At 43.0% G+C, this 26,135-nt stretch overlaps 1 protein-coding gene across 1 annotated transcript in view; it reads right to left on the bottom strand.

The window, feature by feature from the left end:
- AFG1L (AFG1 like ATPase) overlaps positions 1-26,135 on the bottom strand; it is a 112,347-nt gene that overhangs the window by 17,338 nt on the left and 68,874 nt on the right. The window lies entirely within an intron of this gene.

Here is a 26,135-nt window from a genome sequence, read left to right as displayed (position 1 = left end):
GCCTGCCAGTAGTATGGCTGATGCAGAAATAATATCTTTAGGGTGATGATTCAAGAGGGAATTAACAGAACTTGAGGCATGATCTAAATTCAGTTACATTTCTAAATTTGAAGCTGAGGAACATGGAAAACTAAAGCACTAACATCATGGTGAGGAATGCAATATAAAAATGTAAATAAAAGAATGAATGGCATGTGCCGTGGACAGCTTTGCAAATTTAAAAGGTAAAGGATAATGATTACCAGTGATCTTGGTTTCCTCCAAGTTAAAAAATCCCCAATTTTCAGATTTAAAAAAGTAACCCAAAATCCACACTTTTCTATGATCAACATGAAACACCACATATATATATTCTAATAGTATAAAAGCCTTAGTCTGTCTGTTCATAATGGTTTATGTGCACTCTGATTGGCTAAGTGAAACAGCCAATCAGAATGCTCCACAAGCGTTCGACAGGAGACAGCATGGCAGAGCACCGCCATGACGGCGAAGCAGCAGTAAGAACCATTCAGAGCGTGGCCTCGCCTCCCCTGCCTTGCTCCCTGCAAGTTGCATCGAGGGCCAGGTGGAGTGTGGGGGAGGTGAGGCCAGCACTGCTGGCCTCACCTCCCCTGCCCCACTCCCCTTCAAGCAATGCCAAGGACGAGAAGCGGGGGCAGGGCTGGATGCAGGGGGATGCGGAGCCACCGGACCCCAACAAAAAGCTGGCAGGGAGGGGAAAGGGAGGGGGGAGGGGTCATGCTGGCAGCACCCCACAACTGCCGCTCCTTGACAACAGCCCCAAAGTGTGGGAGAATTGGGCCTGGCCCAGAAACAGTGGGGGCAAGGGTGCGGGGAGTGTGCCTGTTCACCCCTCCCCTTACTGGACAAAAAGTGGGGGTAGGGCCAAATGTGGAACTGTCCCCGCCCACCATGACGGCAGGGAGTGCGCCACCACCACCCCACCACATTTGGATGGGTAAAAAATTGGCTGATGGGGCACACCCAGAGAGTAGTGGTGGACGGGTTGTACTCAACCTGGCGAGATGTGAGCAGTGGGGTACCCCAGGGCTCGGTCCTCAGGCCCGCACTGTTTAACATCTTCATCAACAACTTGGACAAGGGTGTGGAAAGCACGCAGTCCAAGTTTGCTGATGACACTAAGATGTGGGGCGAGGTGGACACACTTGAAGGGAGAGAGGCTGCAACTAGATTTAGACAGACTACAAAAGTGGGCAGACAAGAATAGGATGGGGTTCAATGTAGACAAATGCAGGGTGCTGCACCTTGGGAGAAGGAATCCACAGCATACATACAGGCTGGGGAGTACCCTTCTTGAAAGCACAGAGGTGGAAAGGGATCTTGGAGTCATAATTGACTCCAAGGTGAACATGAGCCACCAATGCCAGACCGCAGCCAGCAAGGCCAGCCATACCTTGTCATACATCCAAAGGTGCATCTCAAGCCGGTCCAGAGAGGCGATACTACCCCTCTATGCGACTTTGGTCAGGCCGCAGTTGGAGTACTGCGTCCAGTACTGGGCACCGCACTTCAAAAGGGATGTGGCCAGCCTAGAGAGGGTTCAGAGGAGGGCCACCCACTTGGTGAGAGGGCAGCAAGACAGGCCCTACAAGGAGAGACTGAGGGACCTGAACCTGTTCAGCCTCGGCAAAAGGACGCTGAGGGGGGACCTGGTGGCTGCCTACAAACTCATCAGGGGAGATCAACAGCAAATAGGTAGAGCCCTTTTCTCCCCAGCACCACCTGGGGTGATGAGGAATAATGGTAATAAGCTGATGGAGAATAGGTTTAGGTTAGAGATCAGAAGGCAATATTATACAGTTAGGGTGGCCAAAATCTGGAACCAACTTCCCAGGGAGGTGGTCCTGGCCCCTACCTTGGGCATATTCAAGAGGAGGTTGGATGATCACCTGTCTGGGGTCTTGTGAACCCAGCATTCATTCTTGCCTGTGGCAAGGGGTCAGGCTAGATGATCTATTCAGGTCCCTCCTGACCCTAGCTACTATGAAACTATGAAACCACCACCGGGCCCCAACAAAAGCCAGCAGGGAGGGGTAGGGGGTCATGGTGACGGCGCTCTGCCGCCAGGCCCTGCCAACAGCTGGGAGGGAGGGAGGGAGGGCAGGCAGGTGGATGTGGGCTGGACTGGGCAGATCTGGAGCGTTGGGTTGGGGGAAGAACAGGCCCAGACCCAAAGGGGAGGTAGGCTGGGAACAGGCCCAGACTTGGGGGGAGGATGGGGAGGGGACATGGGCCTCTGTCCATGCCTGTGCCCCCTCCCGTCATTCCTGATGGGCAATTCGCTAGAATAGACAGACAGACAGAATAGTGGTGTTCATTTTGATCACAGAAAAATGTAGATTTTGGGTTACTTTTTTTACGGCAAAAATAGGGGATATTTTATCAGAGAAAACCAGGATTCCTGATGACCACATTTAGCCCATGGTTTTAGGCTGAAGATCTAATCTAATAAGCACCTAATTGACTTTCTCCTGAGAGGGACACAAAGGGCTGACTGCATTTAAAATATCTACTGTGGGGTTTCTTGAATCTTCTTTTGCACTAGATTTGGCACTTCAAGAGATAAAATATTGACCAGTGGTGGCTCCTATGCTATTTATTCATAAAATATGCAAAAAGAACATTATTAATAAGGTTGTGAAGTCAAGCACACAAATTTTAGGGAATGCCAGAGTAAGTATCAGGATACATTTTTTCATTATGATTCCTTGCACTATTTTTTTTCTAGTGCCCCTCCTCATCTAATGCACAAGTCACTTAGCACAAGTCTGTGCTACATGTGTATGATACCAGCACTACTTGTGTATGGTAGCAAGGTCTGTTACCTCTCAAAACAACATGGGGAACAAACAGAAGGAACTGGCCCTCTTGCTAAACAAGAATGACTACGATCTCATAGGGATAACCGAGACCTGGTAGGACTCCACCAATGACTGAGCCACAGGTATAGATGGCTATACCTTGTACAGGAGAGATCGTGTGCACAAAAGGGGTGGGGGTGTAGCTTGCTATGCCAAGGAAAGCTATACGTCACTGCAAGCCGACATTGGCATCCAGGGTGGATGACTGGAGACTCTCTGGGTTAAAATCCGTGGTGAACATGGCACAGGGAACACAATGGTAGGAGCCTACTACAGACCTCCTAACCAGGACCAAGAGCTTGACCAAGAATTCGCCAAGGAACTGGCTGAGGCTGCATGCTCCTGGTGCGTGGTTGTCATGGGAGACTTCAACTACTCAGACATCTCGTGAGAAGAGCACTCGGCCAAATCTGAACGGTCACAAAGCTTCCTCATGCGTGTGGATAAGCTCTGACTCAAGAAGTCTATGGACCGAAGAGAGGCAAAGTGCTGCTCGACCTGGTACTGGCAATGGGGGATGATCTAATCAGTAACCTACTGATTGAAGGGGAGCTGGGAGACGGTGTCCATGAGCCGATCAGCTTCACTATCCACTGGAAAGCTGGCAAGTCAGTCAGCAATGCAGAAGTCCTTGACTTCAGGAAAGCTGACTTTGACAAGCTCAGGAGGCTTGTTGGTGAGGCCCTAAGGGACCACGACCCGAAGGGGAGGGGAGTTCAGGATGAGTGGTTTCTCCTCAAGGGAGCAATCCTGAAAGCACAAGCAATGTCTATCCCATCTCGGAGGAAAGGCAGCAAAAGGGCACAGAAGCCCCCTAGGCTCTGCAGGGAACTTGTGGACCTCCTGTGTCTGAAAAAGAAAGACCTATAAAGGATGGAATACAGGATCCACCTCAAAGGAAGAGTATTCTGCACTGATCCGGAGCTGTAGGGAGCAAACCAGGAAAGTCAAGGCTGCGACTGAACTCCAACTGGCTACACGTATCAAAGACAATAAAAAGTCCTTTTTTAGATATGTGGGGAGCCGGAGGAAAAGCAAGGGTAACAATGGACCCTGGCTAAACCATATGGGACAACTGACAACCGACGCCCAGGAAAAAGCCAACCTGCTTAATGGGTATTTTGCGTTGTTTTTTCACCAGTCCCAAGGGATAGCTCTACTCAATACAGTATGGGACGACCGGGGTGAGGGAGAATTGTTACCCTTCATCAATGTAGACCATATGAAGGAGCACCTTGAGAGGCTGGACACCTACAAGTCAGCTGGCCCAGACAGTTTACACCCCAGGGTACTTAAGGAGCTGGCAGGCATCATAGCTCAGCCACTGGCATGGATCTTCAAGAACTCCTGGTGCTCAGGTGAAGTGCCTAAAGATTGGAAGAAGGCCAATGTGGTATCTATCTTCAAGAAAGGGAGGAAAGTAGATCTAGGGAACTACAGGCCTATCAGCCTGACCTCTATCCTGGGGAAGAAAGATGATCAAAGAGACCATTCTTGACAAACTGGCTGATGGCAACATCCTGAGGGATAGCCAGCACAGGTTTGTTGTTGGTAGGTCTTGCTTGACCAATCTCATCTCCTTCTATAACCAGGTGACATATCACCTGGACAAAGGGAAAGACTGACGTCATATATCTTGATTTTAAAAAAGCCTTTGATCTCGTGTCCCATGATCATCTCATGGAAAAATTAGCCAACTGCAGCCTTGGCTACATCACAGTCCAATGGCTGGGGAATTGGCTCCGAGTTTGGACCCAGACAGTGGTAGTCAACGGAAGTAAATCATCGTGGTGCGCCATGACCAGTGGGGTCCCCCAAGGCTCCGTCCTTGGGCTTATACTTTTTAATATTTTTATCAATGATCTGGACATTGGTATCAGAAGTGGACTGGCCAAGTTCGCCGATGACACCAAACTTTGGGGTAAAGCATCCACACCTGAGGACACGATTGTGATCCAGGCCGACCTAGACAGGCTCAGAAAATGGGCAGACAAAAACCTGATGGTGTTCAACACCGAAAAATGCAAGGTACTCCACTTTGGGAAAAAAAAAACTCGCAGCACGCTCGGCAGTAGGCTCGGCAGTGCTACGCTTGCTAGCACCACAGCTGAAAGGGACTTGGGGGTCATGATTGACCACAAGATGAACATAAGCCACCAATGCGATGTTGCAGCTGGTAAAATGAGCAAAACCCTGGCTTGCATCCATAGATGCTTTTCAAGCAAATCGCAGGATGTCATCCACCCGCTGTACTCAGCCTTGGTGAGGCCACAGCTGGAGTACTGCATCCAATTCTGGGCTCCACAATTTAAAAAGGATGTGGAGAAACTTGAGAGAGTCCAGAGGAGATCCATGCACATGATCAAAGGGCAGGAGAACAGGCCTTATGATGAGAGGCTGAGAGCCATGGGACTCTTCAACCTGGAAAAGCGCAGGCTTAGAGGGGGACCTGGTGGCTGCCTATAAGTATATAAGGGGTGTGTATCTGGATCTGGGGGAACATCTGTTCACCAGAGTGCCCCAAGAGATGACAAGGTCAAATGGTCACAAACTCCTCCAAGACTGTTTCAGGCTGGACATAAGGAAGAACTTCTTTACTGTCTGAGCCCCTAAGGCCTGGAACAGACCACCCCAGAGATGGTGCAAGCACCTACTCTGGACTCCTTTAAGAGACATTTAGATGTTTATCTTCCTGGGATCCTTTGATCTCAGCTGACTTCCTGCCCCTAGGGCAGGGGGCTGAACTCTATGATCTTCCGAGGTCCCTTCCAGCCCTAATATCTATGAAATCTATAACAAACCTATGAACATTAATGTAGTGGTACCAGATGTTTCCTTTTGTATGATGAGTTCTCCATTCTCCTGATCACCCTAGTAGCTCTTCTCTGCATCTGTTCCAATCTGAATTCAACTTACTTGAATATGAGTTGACCAGAATTGTTCATGGTATTCCAAACTAGGGTTGGGTATTTAACTGGTCAAAATATCAGTTAAAAACGTAAAAAATTGCCAAGATATCTAAATAATACACAGATAAAGCACATATTTTCCACTAAGAAATGCGTCAAAAAACAATAAAAGAAACATATTTTTGTCAATAAAACTGCAAAACATTTTTTTTTTTGGTAAAATTGCTATAATCTTTGGTCAAAAAATATGCTGTCAATTGACTGATCAATTAACAATATTTGACCCATCAATTGACCAGCTTGCCAACCCTATTCTAAACTTCTACCACTTCAGTCAGAAAAAATTACTGATAATTTTAGTTGATGACCCTCTTCTGTAGACCAGCACCAATGGACTAGATGGCTAGTAAGCATCGCAGGTATTTGCTGACGGTGCTGGAAGGGTGAGACAGGACTCTTGGGTTTCATTTCACTAGGAGTGTGTACACTAGTAAAACACAGGATTTCTTTCTATTTCGTCCTAAGCACAACCCCTTCTATCCCATTAACACTAAACTTTCTTTCTACTGATTTCTCTTCACATCACTCAAATCCTCATTCCAGTTTCACTCTCCCTATGTAGCTACTACCAATCACTACTTCCCAAGTTTCTCATCCAAGTCTTGTATCTGTCTTGTATCCAGATTTCAGACCCAGCTCCAAAGCAAGCTATGAGAACTTTTCAAAGAAAAAGGTCTCAATATTATTTAATGGGAAAACTCCCCCAATACATTTCATTAGTTTCTTTCTATACTACTTATGGAAAATTTCTCTCCAAAAAGTCAACTTGACGCAGATACTTGGCATGCAAAATATAAATTTAATGGGAAAAGTTGCCAGTTATAAGCAACTAAAAAAACAGTCTTATAAAGAATGCTTGACACTTTCTTTACAACAGAGAAGTTAAGAGTAAAGCAATAACCATGCAAGCTATAAAACATTCCCTTTTCCATTGGAAGAGAGTTCCCAATTCCCCAAATTAAACTAAGAAAAAGCAATGAAAATGCATGCTTCTAAAATATATATTTTAAATAATTTTGACCTCTATTTACTCTGGCACAGTTATTTGCAGCTATAATGATTTATCTAACCACCACCCCTCCTGAGGTAGATTAAACTTTACTTAGGATAAACAGCATTCAGGGACAGCAAAACTGTTTCATAAGAGAAATTTTCTCCTCCAAATGAGTCAGAACCATCAAGCTGTAGATGTGCTGAACTATGCAATCATGCAAGGCAGGATTAACAAAAGTGTTCATGTGACGCACAGTCAATGGGACTTGTATTCCTAAATTCCTTAGGTGCTTTTGAAAATTCCACTGGTGACCTTCTTAACTTACATTCACTTTTCATCCTTCCCTTCCATTTTCTTTAGCACTTGCTTGTTATATCTTCCATATTAAAAGAGCAAGCTATTCAGGGCTAGACATTTGGTCTACTTAAATGTATATACAGTGCATAGGCACAATGGGGCCCCTGTGTATAATAACATTCGTGTATAATATAATACGTTCCACAATGGGGAACAGGGGAGTCAAACATACAGCCCACGGAGCCACTATATCCAGCCTTTGAGGCTACTGGCAGGCCACTAGAAGTTGGGAGTTGTGGCTAGAGGGGCCTGTCACAATCTGGGGCCTCTGGGCCCCACTGGACACAGATCAGCAGCACGGGGGTAAGTAAAAGCTATCACAGCCCCAGCTGACCTCCAGTTGATTCACCTATTGCCACTGCCACAGCCTTGTCTGCTGGTCCCACTGTTGCTGCCACCTGTGCTGTACACTAAGACGGAGCCATACTGGCTGTGTGCTCGATGCCTGAGCTGGAACTGCTGCCACAGCATAAGACACGTGGGCTGTAGCAGCTCCAGCTCTGGCACGGCACATGGGGTGGAAACTGGAACTGCTGCCACCACTATTGTGCACACTGGGCAGGAGCTAGAGCCACTGCCACCACCACCACCTGCACCAAGCAGGAGCTACATCTGCCACTACTGCCATCAGAGCCACCCTGTGTCCTGAGTTGGATCCATCCCATAAAGAGCCCCATAGACCAGACCTGGTCTGGGGCAAGAGGCGAGTTTAACACCCTTGCTTCATGAGATACATATAGCAGATTTCATTTTTTTTCTTTAATTACAACGTAATACATGATCCAGTAGTTAGAGCCTGCTTTGAGTCAGGACTCCTTGACTCTATTTCTGTCTCCACCAGTAAAACACACACACACACACCCTTGGGCAAACCACTTAAGCTTTTACTCATTCATTTTCCCATTTACAAAATAGCCCCTAGAGTTTACTGTGATGCTAAGAATTAGCTAATTAGTATTCGGACATAATTCTTTAGGAAATAATTAAAATACAGTATATATTGTATAGCATAACTTTATACCCAAATATCTGTCTATGTGGAAATAATTAAGATGTGCCTTGAATACATAACATTAAGTCAATATTACCAGCAGAGGGCAGTATTCACTATCCATAAGCCAGAAGAAGTCTAAAAAGCAAGACCACACTGACAAGAGCCAGAACACATTTAAGTCCTTCAGATTAAGAACTATACTATGTCTGTAATGTGTACCTGATCCCACTTCACTTAAGACTGAAGAGTTGCAGCTTAAAACTGGAAAAGGGAACAGAATCAATTTTTTAAAAAGCAGAATGGAAGAAACAAGAGATTTTTCTAAGGAATCCTGAAAAGCTAACTATAATATATGCAAATATGGAAAAATGTTACTTTAGTCCCATGAGGAGGAATTTTATTTGCAAATTTATAAAGATAGATACATATACACACAATCACTATATAAACACAGAAATCGACACTTTCTTCCTTCCCTTTTTGAAACAACTGTGATTCTTCAATCTTCTAGGATGAAGTGGAACCAGTATACAATATAGACAAAGCACAGTTTTTATTCTTAAGGAACTGCTTGAGTTCTAGCTGCTGTCAATATAGTGTTTGCTTTTTAGACTCTTCCTCTGGCTGCTGAACAACATACACACACAATTTTGCTTTATAAAAAATAAAAACTATTTTCCCTTATTATATACTGACATCACTGTAGATGCCTGAATGGCAGAATGTGCTAACATAGGAAAGATATTGAAATTAACAAAATGTTTAACAAAGTACCGCATTTTTCCTCACATTCAACACACCTGAGAATAAAACACGCACTTTGTTTTTGAAGGGCAGAAAAGAAGAAAAAAAAAATCTTGCCTTGTAGTAAGTAACTGAGTAAAAGCAGCAGCCAAGCGCCAAGCTGGCTCATTGTTGTTCTCATTTTCCCTGTGAGCCCTTTACAGATTTTACTTTCACTTTTGCCTGGCAAATGGTAGAAACTACTCTTATCATATTTTTCATATATAATGTGCACTGCAATTTCCAGAAGTTGTTTTTTGGGGAAAAAAGGGTATATGCTACGTGTCAGACCAGATACTGATACCATATTTTTTTCTCATCCTGAAGTTTAATATCTGGTAATAAGAATGATTACGCTCAATTTATGTGACAGAACCCTATTAATCTGAGTATGTATATACCACTCAATTATGGTGTTAGGTTTGCACACACTACTTTCCCAAATGGAAGGAGTGTGTCCATCTTATTGTGATGTAGTGTGCATGTGAGTAGCACTGAGTTGGCTACACTACATCTGTGTGTACAACCTTCTGAACCAGAATGGACATGGTACATCTCAGTACGCTGCTGTCTTGTGCCATTATTAAGCATTATGGATACACCCTTACACTCCACTGCAGTTGCAATATCTCTCTCTACTTGCTAACTAGATTGCATATGACACTTAATAACAAAGTAAGTACTTTTTTTGTCCTCATGTCACATAAAGTTTATTCTCCACTGTACCAATGGAGAAATTGAGGGAAAGAATTTAAGTGGGCAAAGAGAATGGGAAGGAGTTATTCACTGCATTAGAACCCAGAAATTGTGGAGGTCACATGACATCACCAGAACAGATGGCTGCCTGACAGCACTATCCACAAACATTCCTGATCTCTGACCCCCTTAACTCCCCAAAAGTGTATCTTTTGTTTGTAAAATGCATACCCTATATAAGGAGATCAATTTGAAAACCTACTTCCCCAGACAAAACTTGCTGAAAAATCCTCATTCAGAACCGCTGACAAGGTCTGCAGAATCAAAAATGGCTGCTGTACAGAGATGGAGAACAAGTAGAGGAGAAAAGGTAAAAGACAAAACAGCCTTTTTTGATCAGAATAGACTTTGGTGAGTCAGAAATCAGAGCTTTAAAATCCTATGTGGAAGGACAGTTTGATAACAATCTAAGCAAAGATGAAAGACATTGGGGCAGGATCACAGACCAGGAGATAAAGGTGGAGGGAAGGCTGAAGTCAACAGCAAATCACCAAAATAAAATTAAGGTGATTGGAAAAAAAAGTAGAAAAAGATCTTGTAGAGAAAATTGAGATATTGAAAATTGTGAGAGAAGAAACTGGACCTAAGAATAAGAGGACTCCCAAAAGGTGTGAAGAAGCGAGATCCAGCAGAATATTTAGAGCAGGTATTCGACTCTTTCCTACAGCTGAAAACAATCAACAGTCTTTGTAGACAGATCACACATGGCTTTCTCCACTCTCACAAATTCAAACATCCCAAGAGACATACTATATTTTCTCCATTTTGAACAAAAGCAGTAGATTCTGAAGGTTAGAGGCTATGTGCAGACTTTCAGTTTCTCCTGGGAGAGTCACAGTTGTCCTGGTAGAAACCACAAATGTACAGCCTTTCCAAGTTTTTCTACTAGAGCAAAAAAGCAGTTCAGGAGACATATAAACCACACCAACTCGGAAGAAGTAATTCCTGATAGAGTTTCTCTTGGGAGACCAAATGTCTGTACACTCATCCTTCTGACAGAAGCTGCAGCATGATCCTTCAGTATCCCAGCATGCTTTACTCCCAACTACCCCCAAAGGTTCAGGGAGACTGTCACTTGAGTTGAACTCTACTGCATCAGCCAAGCAGGGAGCAAGACACTCCCCCCAAGTGCTCTGGGGCCAGGAAAGATTAGCCCCTTCACCAACCCCACACTGCACTCCAGGGCTGCAGGGAGAGAGAGGTTGCCAAGGCATGTGTCCCCTCCGTGTGACCCTGAGCAGTCTGGGTCCGGTTCAAGAGGGGTAGGGATCCATTACAGGCTGCTGCCATAGAAGTTGATATTCCTGCAACTGGCAAGAGAGGAGAGAGTCTTTGGATCTCCCCTCTCAAAATCTCATAGGGAGGGAGGAAAGAGGTATTGTAAGCAGGCTGCCACGGGACAGCCAGCCAATCAAACTGCCATCAGCTGTCTTCAGGTGGACAGGGGATCCTGCAGAGCATGCTAGAAAGTGTACACAGAGGCTCCCTGGCTATGGGCTACTGGCAGCACAGTCTCTATGCTCTTCACTAGCCAGGTCCCTCTAACATCTGGACAGTACTTTACTGGTAGGTTCATCTACCAGGAAAACAAAACCAGGAGAATTATCCTGAATCATTTCAATGTGTACATGCAGCCAAAAAGACATTCTAATCCTACTCCGAGAAGACAAAATCCAAGTGTTTCAAGACTTGTCACAGGCAACATTAAGGAAAAGGAAGGAACCGAGTGCAATTATAGCATCTCTCAGAGGAGCAAATAAAATAAAGATGGAGTTTTAAATTTATCTTTACACATCAAGAACAGCAGTACCTTATACAGGGAAAAATAATGCCTTGAAATCCTTGACAAACTAAAAGTTAATGGAATCTCAACCTGAGACTGACACATAAAGCAAGAAGCAACACCATAAATAATGAAGTGCAATTGTAAACTCTTAATAGACCTGTGCGAGTCGGCAACGATCCAATCTGGCTTCAGATCCAGCTGCTTCAGATGGCAGTGATCCAATCCAGATCTCTGGACTGGGTTTCCACCTCAATCTGGCCAAAGTGGCTCCAAAGCTTCAGAGCCGCCTCAGAAATCTGGCCATAGGGTATATAATGGAGGAATCAATGGAATATCTATAACTTTGTTGGTTTTGGTCCGATTTGGATAAAACTTGCAGGGATGGTAGCCTCTGTTGAGAGCATGAGACTTGCCAGTCTCACCAATCTCCTTGACAGCTGGCAGACATCGTGGTCTCAGCAGGGGCCACCATCCCTGCAGCTGTCACCCCGCTGTGCCTTAACAAACACACTATGTCACCCATGGCACGAGTTTTGCTCATCCACAACTTAAGGGGCAGTTCCCCCCAAACCCCTGCACCCATCTTCTTGAAACTTGGCAGGCTTTGTGGCCTCAGCATAGGCTACCACCCCTGCAGTTTTCACCCCCCTATGTTATGCCTAGATGTGACATGAGTTTTGCTTTCAGGAATTTGGGGTGCATTTCCTGCCAAACCCCTGCACCAATCTTCTTGAAACTTGGCAGGCTTCATAGTCTCTGCAGGGACTACCACCCTTGAAAATTTAATCCAAATTGGACAACAAACAAAGTTATAGATATTTTATTGTTTCCCCATTATACCCTATGGCCAGATCTCCAAGGCGGCTCCGAAGCACTTCGGAAGCTCTGAACCGCTTCGGGAAGCCGAACAAGGCCAATGCTTTGACCTGGATGTGCTGCTTCGAACCCCAAAGGATCCAAAGCTTCTCTGGATCTGAAGCTCTGTCTGAAGCCTCTCACAGCCCTAACTCTTAAACCCAAGAGAAAAAAAGATACCAAAGTACAAGGACAAGACTACTGGGAGAAGTCACAAAACTAGGGGTATTCAAGGACTTGAGTGGGACTGAATAAGAGAGAGAAAAGAAAAAGAAATGGAGGAGAGAATATCACAGACGGGAAAGAAAAGATAAAACATTAATGTTGGGAACTGAAATAACTAGGAAAATGGGGAAATAAAGATGCATTCTAAGGCTAAAAGCAAAAGGTAGGGGGTAGGGAAGGGGTATAAATATAGGGAAACATGGGAAGAGGCTGGGGACATGATTTACAAGGAAAGACTGAGGGAATTGGGATTATTTAATCTAGAGGAGACTGAGAGGAGTCTTAACAGCAGTCTTCAATTACCTGAAGCGGGGTTTGGAAGAGGATGGAGGTAAACTGTTCTCAGCGGTGGCAGATGACAGAGCAAGAAGCAATGGTCTCAAGTTGCAGCAGGGGATGTTTAGGTTAGATATTAGGAAGAATTTCCTGGCTAGAAGGATAGTAAAACACTGGACCAGGCTGCCCAGAGAGGTGGTGGAAGCTCCATCCTTGGAGGTTTTCAAAACCTGGTTAGACAAAGCTTTGGCTGGGATGATCTAGTTGGATCTGGTCCTGCTTTGAGCAGGGAATTGGATTAGATGACCTCCTGAAGTCCCTTCCAACCCTAACTTTCTATGATTCTATGATTAATATATAGATTATCACCAAAGAATTATTATTTCCTTTGTAACCATGTAATAACTCCAACCTCATGCAATTCTCGTGTATCACTCCTGTGTTGGAGTTTTGTGGAGTATTTGCCTGAATTAAAAAAAAAAAAAGTAAAAAAAAAAAAAAATCAGAAATGTTATCTCAATACTGTGCTCAGCACCTTTACCAAGAACCTCTGACTAATGAAATCTATAATTTGCTGGAGATCTAGAAGAAAGAGGATGATGATGGGACAAAAAATCTGAGCTTAATAAAAGAGAGAGGTCATCTGGAGCATCAGGATAAAAAAGATCAGAAGTGGCTTGGGACAAGAAACCCCCCCAGAAAAACAAATGTATAGTATCAGTTCTGATTGCTGGTACAAGCAAGGGCCCTTCTACATGTGCAGGTAAAGGTGCAATGGGATCTAACGATGAGTAATCCACACAACTGCACTTTGTGCCATGCCACATGTGCATGGCAGGAGGCATGATTGTGGGATTGCACATTAGATCCCATCACGCATTGCTGCCAGTGCAGGGGGAACCCAGGGCCATGATCGCTAATGTGGCTCACAGCGGGGGCAGCATTCTCCCTGCTGCCCTGCACCTCAGGAGGCTCACAGTGGGGAGAACAGCGTTCTCCCCACTACAAACACCACAGCTGATGAGGCTCACAGTGGGGGCAGTACCAGGAATGCTGCCGCCGCTGTAAGTCTTGTCAGCTGTGGAACTGGTGGTGTACCCCTGTGGCACCTGGTCACACATTCAATTTATGGCATGATAAGAACCAGCTACAAAGTTATTACACATTTTTTGTGGAATAACATTATAGCTTATTGCTTGTTTTATCACTCCATTAATTAGTGTAGCTGAGTCACAACTTAAAGCATGATTAAATCATGCCTTAGGCCTCATCTGCAAATGTGCAAATTATGCCAAGTCCTACACTATCATCATAAATTTTTGGTGGGTCAAAGGATAAAATGGCCACTACTTTTAGGATTAACTCCCCACCCACCCTCAAACAAAATAGGTTCAACATTTTTCATTCTGCTGTTCCTCCTGTTTTCTTAAGCACTGTCACATTTACTACTCACTTAAGAATTTATTGTATAGGTTTGATTTTAACTGAAGCTGGTCAAAATGAAGAAATTCTGTTGGATACAAAACTGACATTTAGAAATTTATCAGCACTCTGAATCAGAATGAAAACCAATGATTTGTCATTACTTCCTAAACAGATATTCCCCCAAAAATAATTTTAAAAAATATTTCCTTTTGCAAAAACGATTAAAAATTTTATTTCCCAAGGAAATTTTTATTTTGAAATTTATTTTGATTTTATTATTTTGCAGTATTTTGTGACCTCAGTAGTAAAAGTTCATAATATAATCTATCAGGTCAAGTCAATAACATGGCATGTCAGTAAAACATCTTAAAAGTAGTCAAAATATTCGATTTATTTTTATGATTGTTAAGAACAGCTGCTACTTAGCACCAACTGAAACATTGTTTTCTAGATCAAAGTGCCTCCTGTTATGTTGTAATGGAACAGTTTGACACTGAAACATTCAATAAAAAAGCACTCGGTGTATTAATTAGAGGAGCAGCTGTTTTCAATATCCTACTTTGATTTAGCAAGTAAGAGACGATTTTCAATCTACATGAAGTAGCAGCTGCCCTTAATTTTAAAAATAAATTACTAGAATATTTCCAGTTATTATGCCATGATAGGACCTGACACATCAGAACATCTTATATTGTACACTATTATTACTGAAATGCTTTGGGATAATGTAATATAAAAAATGAAGGGGGAAAAAAAAAAAAAAAATCAAGATTTTATTTTGACACAAAATTTCAAAATCCCTCCTTCCTCCCCACCCCCTTGCCAAAACAGATATTTGATTGATATGATTTAGCAAAAAAGGCTTTAGCAAAATGTCATTTTCTTTCCGTAATAATTTTCTGAACATCTCTAGTTTTAACTTCTCTCTGCTTTCTTAATCTTCAAATAGTTGATTATAACTGGGAACTCTACTTATTTTCGGATTTTCATTAGTACAGACTGTACCATCACTGAGGCCCCTGACAGATGTTCAACTTAAAATGTAATGGAATCTAATCCACAATTCCAGCAATCATTTGTCTTGCCATACCAACGTGGGCATGGCATGACATGAGATTTTGGAATCAGCGATTAGATCCCAATTGTGCCTTACTTGCTGGGCTACCCCCCTGCACCAGCAAAATGAAAACAATCAGCTGATTGCCAACTGGGGCCAGGAACCAAACCAGTCCCCGGCCCCAGCTGACAATCAGCTCAGTCCATGGGAAGCTTAGTATTGGTCTATGACAGCCCAGTGCTGGACTCCCCATGTCCCAGAAGCTCTAAAATTAAGTGTGCTGCCCAACTGAGCAGCACACACAGTTTTGACAGGTCTAGGTACATGGGGTGCCTGGCACTGGGCTCCCCATGCACCAGAAACTGTATAAACCCTGTGCGCCACCAAGCTGGGTGGCATATGTGGTTTTATAGTTCCCTGTACACAAGGAGCCCAGCATCAGGCAGCACATGGAGTTTTGACAGGTCCCAGCCACACATTCAATTTAAGGCATGATTCAAATGAGCATTATATGTGGAATAACTTTGTAGCTTGTTTACTTGCATTATTATGCCATAAATTGAATTGCATGTGTGGCTGGTTACTACTTAAGGTGTAATTATAACTTAATTATGTTTTAAATGTAACATGTGTTGGTGGTCTGAGTTACCATGAACAAATTTATAGCAAATTTCCATCCAGAACAAATATTAATTTTGTTTTCAGATTATAAATAACAATATCTCTTTCTATATAGGAATGCTTGTCATCTTGCACATCCTTGCTCCTTATGTACTCCACCAGAGACTAATAAATTAAATAGCATTCTCTGAAATATTTAGGGCCGCCACAAGGTGGGAGAGGGGTGTCAAACTTGTGCCCTGAGCCAGATACAGACCATGGGGCTTCTTTTTAGCCAGACCTGGACCTGGGCATGAAGTTGCGGTAGCAACTCCAGCAGTTCTGGCTCTAGACTGGAGCACATGGTGGTGGCTCCAGCCCCCACCAAGTGCCCAGCACTGGAGCTGCCACTTGTATGTCCCCTGTCATTGCAGTAGCAGCAGTTTCAACTCCAGCTCGGAGCAGGTGGCAGGCACTGAGAAGGTAGGGCCACAGCAGTGGTAACCAGCAAAGTGACTGGAGGGTGATTGTGGCTTTGTCAGCCCTTGCTCCTACTGTTGATACCTATTCTCCAGCAGCCCACTCTCCCTAGCCATGCCAGTAGTACAGTGGGCTGGACAGAGTGGCTCTATGGACAAGATCCATCTCACAGACCATATATTTGACATCCCTGCTGTACAGCATTAACTTCTTTGTGCTTCTTTGCCAAGAGAAGATCATGTGCCAGACCAATAAACCAGCATACACTTCAAGTGTCATTATTACAATTACAGTACACTCAATAGGAATTTCACAGTGAAGTTAGTACTCTCTAAATTAAGTACTGTTTTAAGAATGGGTACACCAGTGATAAATGAGAGAGAGGTTTCATTTGTTAATGTGTTTACATAAATATTTTAAGCTCCCCTGTTGGATGGTGATATAGATGCAACAATGTCTGCACAAACTTTCTTTATAAACAAATACCTTATATATGTATCTCTACTTCCATCAAGTAAATATCTCACACACACACGTTTGCACAGCAGATGGCTAGTCTCCATTATAAAAGCATGCTTCCTGTTCTTAAACCAGTGCATTCAGCAGGGCTAGGGACAGAAGTTGCACATAAACCTGTTTAAGTGATCAAAAATTGGCTTAAACCTGTAACAGAACAGAAGCTCAGTGCACATAAATCAGTTTCAAAAAGGCTGAAACTAGTTTAAGATAAACCTGGTTGAATGTAGTATCAGACTTAACTAATATGGGCCAAATCGGTTTATGAAACTTCTGTCCCAGACCTCTTCCTGGTTCAAGTTAAATCACAGTCCCCCAGTATGCTTTGCAGCCCAAGACTGGGCTGTGCTGTCTGCTCCACAGAGCAGGGCTGGCCCTGCCTCTGTGCTCCATAGCTTGAGCAGTAAGAGCTGGCTGACAAGAGTGTGGGGAGGCAAGTCCGGCTGGGGATGTAGCCTAGTCAGCAGGGGGGGAAGAGGAGGGAATGCCCTCCCCTCCCACTCCCTGGCAAACCCCAGCTGGAGTCTGGGGCCAGGGAGGGCGGGGAGTTAAATACCCCTTCCCCAGCTCAAACTTTGCAACTGTGGACTATAAATCCCAGAGGTACCTGGAAGCAATGAGCAACCATGCAGAGTCCTGTTGTTGTTATTGTGGACTGCAAATGCCAGAGACTTCAGGGACAGCAGGAAGAGAAAGCAAATACATAGCCTATGCTGGCTATGCGCCAGAGAACCATGCTCTAGCACCCCCCAGCTTCTGGCCTGAGCCACTGCAGGCATGTGGCTGCATTTCCTGAATCAAAGGTAAATGTCCACTTCTGTTTCAATTTAATCTCTGTACCCTAGATTAACCTGCACGTACTGAATCAATTCAGCCTAGGGCTTTTTGACCGTCTGTATTTAGCCCAGAGGGCTTCTCCAATCTGCACTGAGCATACTTCATCCCCACATAGCTTCTGTCTGTGTGACCTTAGTGAGCACCAGGGATCTGTGCTTTCTGTTTGCCATGGAAAAACATGGATTTTTTCATTTAAAGGACAAAAATGTGGGTTTTCCCCCCTTAAAAAAGAGCAATGCAGGAAACCGTGAGTTTTCCCTTGCAGGCTGGCAGTGTTCCAGCCCGCAATATGCTGCTTGGGGCTGGGAGGAGTGGGGGAGGGGGCAATTAGAGGCAGGTAGGTGCCATATTCATGTATGCATGCACACACATGTCTGGCATATAGCCAGGCAGGGTGGTAGGAACAGCCCCAGCAACTGGATAAAGGTAAGTCTATGGGGAGGGTTAGGGCTTGGGGACTATCCAGGGGAGTGTAGGGAGTGGGTGTGCGTGCGTGCGCATGTGTGGCAGGGGTGTGTAGAATGGGGGTGGGTGCCTGCCAGTGCTGGGGAAAGATATCTGGGCACAGGGGCTGTGGCAGGACAGCGAGGTTCAGAGGCAGTGCTAGGTGCCACCAGCAAGCCCAGTTCTGTGCTGTTGCCGACAGGGACTGCCAGGAAGTGCTGCCCCTCCAGTGAGGGAAGGGGGCAGGGGGCCTTTCAGGCATCCCTCTTCTGCTTCCTCCAGCCCGTGCTAGGACTGGAATTGCTCTGCTGCTGCCCGCACGAGCCACAGTCACTGTGCTCCGACCTAGGTGGGATGGAGAGCACCTGGAGCCCCTTGTCACAGATGGACCCTTATCTTGGTGCGCAAAGGGGCAGGGGGAACTTTGATTTTTGATGATAAAAAAACCAAAATCAAATGCCAAAATATATAGGTATTTAGAATTTATTTTATTAAAATGATTGAGCCACTGGTAGGCTTCCAAACTGCTTTAAAGTTGTAAATATATCAATAAAACATTATGTTCAACTGATACCACACACACACACACACACACACACACTAGGTATAGGTAATATATATAGTGGCATGGTGTTTCATTTTAGTTGTGGAAAAATGCGGATTTGGGGGTTTTTAATCAGGGAATCTGCAGCGTATTTTATCTTATTTTTTAATAAGAGAATTTGGGATTTTTAAACAAAGAAAACCAGGATCCCACTCATAGTCAGCACACATTCCCCTGGAGAGTAACTAAGCATGACCTATCCCTGGGCTGTTGGGGTTGAGCAGCTTTCACAGTGTTACTCCTTTTAACTAAGGGGAACCAGTGGAATAAATTGGCACCAAAAAAACATCTACTATAACTTTCACGTATCGTTTAGTTCACTCACTCACCCCTCTATTGAGTCTAATAACTTATGTTTGTCTAAAATCTCTCTTATGGAAAGACATCCAATCTCTCTTATAGAAAGGCCTGACAGATAGAGAATCCATTCTTTCCTTTTGCAGTTTGTTCAACTTTTACTGTTAAAAAAATCTGCACCTAATTTCCAATTTGATTTTGTCTAGCTGCAGCTCCTAGTTAGTAGTTTTTTGTTATGTCTTCTTCTGTTGGATTAATCAGCTCTTTACATGCCTAGTATTTTCTCTCAGTGACGGTAGCCGTATACTGTACTAAGGCACTTTCCCACCTTCTTTCTAATAAGGTAAACAGAGAGATTAATTCTTTTACTGTAGAACATTTTCTCCAGGCCTTGAATCATTTTTGCAGTTCTTTTGGTACCCTCTTTTTTCAACATCTTTTAAAAAAATGTTGACACACTAATATTGCATACAGTATTCTAGTACCAGTCTTATTAATGCTATACAGAGATGTAACATTACCTCCCTACTCTCCCGTTTATACATCCAAGAATCACATACGTTTTTTGTCATCACCTAAGACTGAAGATTCATGTTGACTTGCTTTGGCCACTATAACCTCTAAATCCTTTTTAGAATTGCAAATTATTAAGTGATACAGAGTGCTCTTTATAACATTCCTTTTCTTGTAATTTACCACACCGTAACTCTTTACCTCAGCTTAAATTTTTATCCACAGCAACTTTATATTTTCTTCCAGAAAACTGAAAAAAAAGTTGCTGAATAGCCCCGTACCAAGCCCTGTAGAACCTCTCGTCCTTTTGATGAGGATTCCCCGCTGACAACTATTTTGAGTTCTTTCAGCTGGCCAATTATTAATCCATTTGACATGTGCCTTTACATACCTCCCTTACCAATAAATAAGTATTCAATTACTGTGGTAGTGTTGGAGTGATGTAGCTATGACAGTCTAGTGAGAGGCAAGGATATTTTTGGAGGTGATCTCTCTCTGGACCAAGTTCCTGGTCGGGAAAGATTATAGACAAGCTTTTGATCACAAAGTACTGAAATTTTATAGTGCCAATATTTTAATTAGCAGGTCAAAACAAATACCCTTAGTACATCATATCCATGCAGCTGTCTTTAAACCAACCAAATTTATAATTACAGCAAAGAATCACAGTAGTTTTATTTGACATTACTTATTTTCCAGAAAACCATGTTAACTGGCATTAATTTTGTATCAGCTGAATCTTGTATCTGTTGTAACACTGGGCTGCCCAGAACCGGCATAAGGCTAACCAGCTTATAGCTGCCCATGTCACTCCACTTGACATTTTAGAACACTAACATTTTTGGTTAATGGGATTTCCCTTGCATTTCGAAATTTATTAAAATAGATATCAGCAGGTCACAGATATCTTTGATCAACTTTTTTAGGACTCTTAGAACCAAGTTATTTAAGCCTGATATCTAAATAATATCTGGTGATGATGTTCAACATCCTCCTTACATACTAATGACCCGGACAATACTTGATCCTTCTCCTGGTATAAAAACATCAGCTGGCTTATGACCTAAAACAGAACAAAACTATTTCCTGAACATTTCTGCCATTTTTGCATTATTATTGAAAACGTTACAATCTCCCATCTAGTAACAGGCCTATATTATTGTAAGAATGTCTTTTGAGCCTCTTAAACTTTAAAAATATCTTCTTATTGTCCTTTTGCCAGATTTTTTTCCTTGATATCTTTAGCTTCTCTTACCACATTTTAAAAAGATGTTAACATTATTTGCCTTTGTCTATTTCCTGTTTGTTTTTTATTGCTTCTATGTCTTTAAATTGGCTACTTAACTGCCAGTGGATCAAGATAAACTTTTAGCCAAAAGGTGTCCGGGGAATCGGCAGCTTTTTGGCCAACTGAAAAAACTCCTTTTCCTTAAGAAAGAGCTCCCGAGTTTCATTCACATTTGCTGTCCACATTTTCCCTTCAAGGTAAATTTGTTTACGGTTTTCTTGAACTTTGGGAAATTTGAAGCACAGACAAATTTTACCAGTTGGGATTATTTTCAGCCATACTGAATGTCATAAAGTCACAATCATTGGTCCCAATCCAACTACCAATCTCCAGTTCAGCAATTAATTTATCTTTATCTTAATGAGAACCAAGCTTATTTCATCTCGGGTCCAGTTCTGTTTATATTAAACAATCATAATTTATCATTTTAGACCTTTTGTTTTAATACTTGCTGAATTATATTTTCAGCATCTCTCTCTCCCAAGCAGAAATCCCCCAGGATCTGTATATACAATTTTTCTATATATACACTGTAGACAGATGTTTAAGAAAAAAAACATCTGGTTTGATTCAGTGGCCTATCACAGATTGTTATAAGTACTCCAACGAGCTACTTCCATAATCCAATGTATGCTCTCTAAGCAGTCTATAACTGTGGATTTTAACAAGCAGTCTATAACTATGGATTTTAACATTTTGATGACCCCAGTAGGTTTCAATAATATAAATTTTACCAGATTTCTTCTCATCAATTAAATTTTTCAATTCCTCCTGCTTGTTACCAGACTGCAAACAGTTGTATATAAAGCAATTGAGAAATGTTCTCTTCACAATCTGAGTAAGGTTGTTAGTCATGTTAGTCTGAAGCAGAAGACAGGGCAGCGTGCCACCTTTGAGTCTGTGGCCTACAAAATCTTATAAGCCAGTTTGAGCCAGTTAGCTTGTAGGGTGCTGCCTTGCCCTGCCTTCTGCTTCACTATATTTGTAACATCAGTTCAATTTATTTGTGACAGAAGGAGCCTGAACTTCACTGGCTTTGGTATCATCTTTCCTTTGTATTGTTCACTTAATATCAACCTGGCTGCTACAAGCTAATCTCCAGTTGAGACTGACCTATGATGCAGACTGTCCTGTTCATAGAACACCTCTCCCACTTAGCTGCCTTCTGATGTTCCACAAAATTAAAAATATTTAGTTTTGCTCCAGTCACTGAGCCAACAGCTTATCTTCAGGTTTTTTTTGTTTCTTTTCCCTCAGGCATGGTAGCAGAAGAGTCCCTGAGAAGATCACTTGGAAATTCATTGCTGTTCCTAGCTCTCCAAAATAGTTTATAGCTGTGTAGCTATAGATGAGGCCATGTCATCACTTCCAACATGGGATGATATTATATATCACTCATTAGTGATTTCATAGTCCCAGTCAATCTTGAAATTAAGTCTTGCATTCTCCATATTGCTAAATCTTCTCTTTGTGAGGTCTGTGACAATAAGTTCCGAGTCTGGTTGCCCAAGAAGCCATTATTTTCTCCATAGCTATTGTAGTATTTAAACTTATGCTTCTAAATTATGCATCTTTTCTCTACCATGACTTACTAGCCTGCACTTCATACACCAGAAAGCAGTTGTGTCTACCAGCAGAAAGGAAAAACACAGGTCAAGCAGGTGTCTTTATTATCCATCTCTACTACTTCCAGCAGGAAAAAACTACATACCATATCCTGTAAACTCACTTCAAAACTCTCATTTGCCATTCCTGCCAGATTCTCAAGGATTTAGTAAATGACTTAAATATAAAGTCTTACTGCTTAGGTCTACTCTACTGCTGACAGGGAGAGATTAACCATTTTAATTTCAAACAATGGGTTTGATCCAAATCCAAATATCCTTGTGTCTTGACAGTGACACAAACAGATCAACTTCTCTTAGCTGGGATATTCAGGACCCAAAACCCCAGTCTAGCATTCCTCATGAAGACAAAATGAACAAGAACATATCAATGAACACATACTTCCCTCTCTACTAATTTATTTTCCTTCCATGCACAGGATCCATGGCAATTCCTTCCAAAATCATGCCATCTGCAACTCACAGGATCGTGGGATCATGTTCTCACTGTCATGGTGTCAGGATAACAAGAAGAAAGTTGAAAGCTGCTTAGCTTGAATTCAGAGGGTAATGGAGGGAGAATGTGACACAAGATGGCAAGAACTAGTGTGGAGGGTTTGGGACAGGGGCTAAGTAGAACAGGAGTGTAGGATTTTTAAATGTCAACGTTTCTCTGCTGCTGCTCAGATACCTGTTTTAACACTGGGACTCATGGCTACCTCTTATTTGTCCTACCCCTTGAGCAGTGGTTCTCAATTTTTTTTAGACAAAAAACACGCCTGCCTAACTTTTCTGAGTATAGTGGCTCTGCAATTCAAAAGTGTAATTATTACAGTGCATTAAAGTAATGGTGTGCACGTGCACATGCACACATGTACAAACACATACACACTTATAGCAAACTGGTCCATTAAATCAGCTGTACATGTAGCCACATAGAGAAATAGAACATGATGCCTTGACATGCGAGTGCAGGGCATCTCCTTTGTTCAGTGAGCCCTAAGTCTCATGGATTGGACCCTGGGGGTCCCACAGGGATTCACAAGATGGAGAGATGCCAAGGCAGGCTTCTTTGTTTCCCAGGGCAAAATGACACCTGGTCCTTATCTGCTAGGCAACTGATGGCACAGCTCACCCAGCACCCTGGGAGAAGGTCAGGGCCTAATCCCCAGCTGGGGGATTTGGTACTGGAGCCTGAAGCATTGCTGCTTTACCCTGTCTGAGCCCAGCAGGAGTAGAAGAAGCATTTACTACAATGTGTGTGGTCTGACTTGCTAGAGGTGCAACTAGTAAGGTTTGGGCCCTGAGCCAGCACTCCCCAAATATGGTGGGCACTCTCCTGCTTCCCCTTCTGCCTGCTGTGATGTAGCTCACCCTCCCACCCGCCTTGCCCTTCTCTACCCTGCTCCAGGAATTTCTCTGCACCACCTCCCCATAGCATCCAAATGCCTGCTGTCTCCCAAGCACTCCCAATCTGTACTGAGGGCTGCTCTCGCACTCCCTACTGCAGCCTTGTCACTTACCCTGCTGCCGATTCACTTGTGAGCTGCACAAGCATGCAGGGGGAACCCAGAGTGGGTGGGCAACCACAGAAGTGCCCGCTGTGCTTGGCAAATGCTGGCCCAGAGCACAAATCAGCAGGCAGAGGAGACCTCAGGTCCTTTTCTAAAGTCAGTGCCTGGGGCTTGTGTCCCCCTTAGCTGCCCCCTCCTGCCACAGCTGCTTCCTGGTCTGGCCCTGCATGGCATCTCACAGAAACAGGCACAAGGTTGTTCTACCCTGAAGTGGCAGCCATGCGCCATCCTGATCGAGAACCACTGCCCTAGCAAGCTGGCCTCCATAATCTACTCTTGCGTCCATTTATTGTTAGCTCACACAGCAGACATGTATTTTGTAGACCAAAAGTTCCTAACCACACTGATGATCCTAGACAGAGGTCAATATGATTCTTCAGAATGGAATTCCCAAGTTTTTTAGTTTACTTCTTAAAATTCCTAAGGAATTGCCTAGGTTAAAAGACCACTGCATCTGCAAAGTTGAATGCTCCAAATTTAGGGAATTCCAGAATTAAAGTGTTCTTTGCCATCTTACTTGGCCATGAGTTTAATTATGATACCATCCTGAATTACCAAGATCAGATGCTATTTTTCCACAGTACTGCTGTCTTATTGAGAGCACATAAGAAACAGCACTCACATAATGAATCAAGGTTGTATTATTTTACAAGGTGCATAGCAGGAGATTGCAGGAAAGAAAAGAAAAGATGGTCTCATGGTTCAGGCAGCTGAAGTCATCTCTGGAGAATTTAAATTATCTCTGCTGCAGAGTTACTATGTAATGTTGGATAAATCAATTAATGCAAACTTTTTCATAGGTGGTCACTAACTGCATGTTTTCCATTTTGTGGGTGCCAGATTTGCTGAAATGATAAGCACTCAGTGGCAACTGATGCCAATGAAAATTGTATATTGAATATATGAATACTATTAAATGCTACATTCACTGAAAAAAATCAGGCTCTTGACATGTCAAGTCAGGCAACCAAACTTAGCAGACATTTCAGACATTGTGTGTCCCTTAATTCCCACCTGTAAAATGGACATGGTACCACCTTACCTGACACAGATGTTGTGAGGATGAATGAATTCACCTTTGTGAAACTCTCATATTAGTGATGAGCACCGTAGACAATTCCATGAAGAAATAAATAATGCTGTATACAGAGCATGATTTGAATGGTATGTCACAAAAGGTATGAGCCACACACCAAATTATCAGGTTAGTACAGAAAATTCAATGTGTTCACACAAGCACATTCCATCCTGTGCACTGAGGAAGACAGAGGGTCTGTGTTAAAAAGTTTGTATGTGATCATGTAATGAATGACTACCATACTTCAGATATAGAACAGAATTAATTAAGGTTTATGGGCAGGGAATCCTGGCATATCCCAAATTCTGAGTGCCTAAATTTGTATCCTTAATGTTCTTTTAAACTTTGCTTTCATGTAATTTCTTGGAGGAAGGCTTCAGCATAAAGGAAACAGTATACACAGATCCCTTTGCACAGAACCTTAATTACTCCCCTATAGTTCATCAACAGGATCAGAACCTTCAGATACACAGAAGAGACCTCTGCTACTTCAGCTGACAAAATAATTTATCATTAAGGCTGTCATCCTTAGTGCAGGCCAGTTAGTTGCTAGAGGGAAATGAGGCACACTTTGCTCGCAAGTTAAGTATTTGCTGACAGCAAAGGAAAGTTTCATAGATGTTGAGGCCTTTTAGACAATTTCAAGAGACCTAAATAATATTATAATATGGGCAAAGTAACTAGCCTTGTTCTCAGAAAGTGCTAAACCATTTTGTCTGACACTTAAAAGAAAGAAAAGAAAAATCAGCCCGAGTCAAAATAGCCCAAATAGTTAAAATTTGGCAGCATCACATAAGCAACTAAAAAAGGATCTTCTAACAAAGAGTGCTGAAAAACGTTAATAATATATGTGTTATCGGTCTATCTTACAAATCAAGTTACTTACCAAGCTAAGATTATTATTTTAGAAGCCAAATGAATGTTCAGTGGGTTACACTTTT

This window comes from Alligator mississippiensis, chromosome 1, assembly GCF_030867095.1.
Source record: "Alligator mississippiensis isolate rAllMis1 chromosome 1, rAllMis1, whole genome shotgun sequence".
Taxonomy (NCBI): domain Eukaryota; kingdom Metazoa; phylum Chordata; order Crocodylia; family Alligatoridae; genus Alligator; species Alligator mississippiensis.
Note: the sequence above shows the minus strand (reverse complement) of the source record. Positions and strands in the feature narration are given on the sequence as shown.